The sequence below is a fragment of the Triticum dicoccoides genome, chromosome 4A, assembly GCF_002162155.2.
Source record: "Triticum dicoccoides isolate Atlit2015 ecotype Zavitan chromosome 4A, WEW_v2.0, whole genome shotgun sequence".
Lineage (NCBI taxonomy): Eukaryota > Viridiplantae > Streptophyta > Magnoliopsida > Poales > Poaceae > Triticum > Triticum dicoccoides.
This window is the reverse complement of record NC_041386.1, coordinates 25,214,413-25,219,396: the sequence shown is the minus strand read 5'-3', so window position 1 is coordinate 25,219,396 and position 4,984 is coordinate 25,214,413.

Genomic DNA, 4,984 nt, shown 5'->3' with positions numbered 1-4,984 from the left:
ATTTATTCCTATGAACGGAGCGCATGGCATCTTGTACATATTGGTGAGGTACGTCGCGTCGAATGAAATGCAATCTCGGAAATGTTTGTAGGCTCTCCTTGCAGTACCATCCACCCAATACATGTTCCTGACACGGTCCTCATCGTCCAACCTTATCCTGTAGAAGAAATCTGGATCTTCCTTTGCTTTCGCATCGAAGTAGGCTATTGTGGCCTCTATGTCTGCCAACTTGCTCTCTCTATGGTACTTGGCCTGTAGGTTTGTGACGTCAGCTGGTATGTACGGCATGCTACTCAGAGTCCCCTTTTTGCTGTGGATGAGAGATAGTATCTGTACCATTCTTGATGGACCGACGTTACAATCATGTAGCAGCTTTACGAATTTCCTTTCGACGAGGGTGAACCCTCTGTGGGCGGTCAGAAATTTCACCAGGTCGAACTTCTTTATGAGTTTGTGGTTGTGCTCGTCAAAATACTCATTGACCACTCATGTTGCTCCATCTACGTTTAGCTTACACCGGACAGGCACCCCGTATTGAGAATGATGCCTCTCTTTCGTTCCGGAACGACAGGCGCAACACCTTTCCCCTTCTTGTTCCTCCGTGCCTTGTGGCACCTCATCTCACCTCTGCTGTATTCATTAGTTTTCTTAATTTTCCTATGGTACTCGGTGTTGACCGCAAATCCATGGAACTTTGTGTATGCCTGGTAGTATTCCTTTGCTTCTGCGAACGATCCAAATCTCTGCCCAATGTATGGTGGCTGAGGTACCACGATCTCGGATTGCCCACCATCTTCATCCTCTTGTGCGTCGTCGTCAGTTTCATCATTCGCTTCAGTATCGGCGGCAGTTCCATCTACTCGAGTGTTGCTAGTGCTTGTGTTCAAAGGGGTGCTCGTCGGCATTGCTGGAATGATTGCCATTCCCGACTCTGACTCGAAATTGTTTGCGGCATGACAGTCTACTGGCTGGTGGAACGCGTCTTCCGTGCGCTCAGAGCTCCCCGCAGTAGATGTCCCCGCACCGCTGTTCACTGTAGTTGTAGGTTCTGTAATAGAAAAAACAAGCACGAGAGTAAGATTTTTTGGTTGAATAAGATGTGTATCACAACGGATCACACCATCTTCGATTGATTTGGCACGACATATTTTCAAACAGCAAGCCGTGAGACTGCGTGTGGACATGTGTGGCAGCTGTAGCTGTCCAGTCATGGCAGGTACTGTTCAACAAACATGGCAACTATTGTTTTGCCTACAAAAAACTACAAACAACAAATGTAGTGATGTTTTTTGTGGTTCATTTTTTTCCTTACCTTGTTGTGCTGCATTTGGCCATCTTGTGTGGTCTGTGACACCAAAATGTCGTGCTCCACCTACAATTTGTGAAGCTTGCCACGGGACGATTGCCGTGTCACCACCAGCGTAATACGCTGTAAGCATAGTAGTGGTTGGTCAATTCATGGCAATTTGCAGTTTGTGCTAGCACGGCAACTGCAGTCGCCCCTGATGTGGCAACTGCAGTTTTACTGGCATGGTAACTATAGTTCCATCGGCATGGCAACCGCAGTTGTTCCTCCATGGCAACTGCAGTTGCGATGACATGGCAACTGTAGTTGCTCTGGCATGGCAACTGCAGTTGTTTCTCCATGGCAACTGCAAGTGTCCACTGATGGCAACAACAGTTGTCCAGGGATGGCAAATGTAGTTTTAAATTCATGGCAATTGTAGAAGTCCAGTCATGGCAATTTGGAGCTGCCAACTATGCCCCTTCTGCTAATTGAACATCCGCAACTTCACTTTTTTTATGGACTGACCTGTGTATGACGTCGATGGCAGGTACATGGGTGCTGGCTGATGCCACGTGCTGCATGAAGGCCCTGCATTTTCACCCGTGATAACTCGTGAGTCCTCTTGCCAGTTTTTTTGCATGTCCATTTTTCACGTCCACAGCAGTATGTGTTTTCTTTGGTTTTGCATTACCTTGATTAGCCATACTAGCTAGTTGAGGTTGGTTGCCCGTAAATATGTCAGTGTTAGCGCCTTGTGACTGAATTTGCCATGGGGCCCCCCTGAGAGTGTTTTGGTCATAAGAACCTGCAAAAAAATGGGAGTGTAGGACATAAGTAGAATGTCATCTTCATCGTTGCGAAGTTGGCAACTGCTCTCTTCTTTTTGTTACCACGCATCATACCTACGCCTGCATACTATTCTAGTAGTGGCAGCAACGGCCCTGCAGAGATGAGTTGACTATACTCTGCTGCATCCCAAGGCGGTGTTTCTGGCCTTTTAGAACCCCAAGCATCAGCGCCACCTTCGCGATTCATCCTTTCCGCGTCTCGATTCTTTTCCGACATGTTCTCAATCACTGGATGATCAAAAAGGCATCAATAATCCACAAGAATTGTATTCTTCTGCTGCTTGCACATGGAAGATAGGGATGGCAAGCAACAGGTCAAAATAGGTGGCAATTGTCATCATACACAAGCGGCAACTGTCGTTACACACAAGTGGCAATTATTTTTTCCCACCTTCTTCATTCAAAAAATCGTCCTTCCTGCCCTTTTTTAGGGATTCCTACTCATCCATTTCATACCCAACTACTTAAGTGCCTAAATTAGGCACCTAAGTTAACCTCAAACGTAGTACATGGCAGATCTGATGTATTCTGCCTGGCAATTGCGAATATACACCGAACCATGCAGTGTTCTACCCCTATAGTATGGATCCAGTACAAGATCGGAAGATTTTCAGCCTTAAGGATGAGAGGGAAGGACGAGATCGAGATTTTTCACCTGGTTTTAGTTGATCATGTCTGGAGGGCTGGATTGGAGTGGGCGGCTGGGGATGGGAAGGGTTAGGGTGTGGTTTGGGGTCGGAGCGCCCTACGGATCTGCCCTGGTTGCCATGGCAACCAGGGATGGCCGGCGACGGATGTCGGGGTTCGAGAGGTGGGGGACGATGGCGGCGTACGAGAGAGGGGATGGATCGGAGGCGTGGATCGGCTGGGTCGTGCGGGCAGCCGGTCTTCTGGCCCGGACGAGGCAGTGCGGGCGGGGTTGCCACACACCGGACGTGCGGGCCGTGCTTTTGTGCGCTCGGACGTGGTCGTGCGGGCCGATCCCCGTTTATGCCGCACGAGGCGTGCGGGCGGGTTTCTATCGACGCCACACGTGTGGCAGTTATTCGGACCCTAAAAAAAGGTATGTGTGCTTGTGTTTATAGGTGCGAGTGTATATGTATGTTCCGTGTTTTAAGGAAAAAAAAGATCAGGAGGGTCGGGCAGCGATGACAGACGGCACGTCGTCTTCCTCCGTGGGCTGGGCTAGGTGGGTTGTGTACTGTTCCTCAGGGGCCTCGTGGCAACAGGGCCGCAGCCACGACCACTGCCCTCTCGCCTCAGGCGTCCCCCGAGCTTGTCTCAAAAAAAAAGGGCGTCCCCGAGCCGCGCGCCGCGCGCCGCAGCTCCATGGAGGTGGTGAATCGGAGAGCGAACAATTTCAGACATACGTGGGCGTGGCCGCGTCGAGATCTCCAGGACGCGATCTCGTGTCGCTGGTTCATGATTGGCGTCGCTGGCTGTAATGACGCGGTAGCAATTAATTCAGGCAATCGTGATGGATCCAGACATGGAGAGGGGAGGAATTAATCCCAGATGACGACTGTTGCTTGGTTGGTTCACCATGGTACTACTAGTATTTTTTCGGCACCCACTACAACAGTCATGACTTTTTTTTATGGTAATACGTGTATCATTCATATTGTAAAGATCAAAATACAAATCACGTAAACACCGACATGACAAGACTGAAAAGATAACAGAACATCTCTGAGCTTGACACTAACGTCCGTCACCTGCCTCCGGCACCACCATATCAGCCACCGAAGAAAAAAAATGTCGGATCACCTCCTCACCCGAGCTCGACGCGGCTCCATTATTGATATGCAGTTTAGCGGACCTCCAAGGTGGCTCATCAAAAATGAAGCCCTTGTTGTTGAACGAATTAGACGGATGCAACACCCCGGACACGCCATCTAACTTCAAATCTCAGACCCCACCACGACTAAGACGGCGAAAGAGGAAACAATACCTGCCATCCATAAACCACAAACCCAGCACACGTTTATGTCTTCCAAATGTCGTCTACGCAGACCACAATCTGCATCCACTCCTGGACTACCTTCCAAGCTCCACGCCGACGATGGAGCAAACGCCGTCGCCATGACGGAGCCCGAGGACATAGGTCCACCACGAGGATGCTGCCGCCGCCGCCACGCCATCCACGCTTGAACAGACTGATTTCCAAATTCATCCCCAACCATAGGACCCGATAGCCTTGTCAGGGAAGGATCCGAAGAATCTTTATTCAGCCAACAGTCATGGCTCAGTACCACCACATCCTACTACAGTACTCCAGTATCTTCCTTTTTTTTTTTGTGAGTTGGGCACATTCTACTACCAGTACGTGCTGTACATATCGCGTGCTAGCGCGTGCAAAAATGTATACTACTCAACCTGAAAGATATCCGCTGAGCAAAGATAGAAAGAGATAATGAGATTGATGATAGATAGATAGATAAGTAGATATGGATGACGATGCTTATGCCGTGACGGTAAGATGATGCGTTGAGTGGGGAGAAGATGTTGGTCCGATGAAGAGAGCAAAGCAAAGCAAAGCAAAGGCGCCCGTCACGCGTGGCGTGCCAGCTGAGCGGCGGCAGCGGGCAGCCCGGCGCCCCGTCGCGTCGGCTCGGGTCAAGCAATAAATAAAAAGCGAGCTGGCTGGCGTCGCGAGCCCGACCTGCCCGCCCCGCCCCGGAGTAGCGGCAGTAGAAACCGCCCGCCCGCCATTCCCACCCCTCCCTCCCTCAATTCTCATCTCCCTCTCCCCTGCCGCGGCGAGCCGCCCAGCCGCGCGCCCAAAACCCTAGCCCCGCCCGCCGACACCCCGCCACCGCGCCACTCCCGCCCGCCTCCGCAACCAATC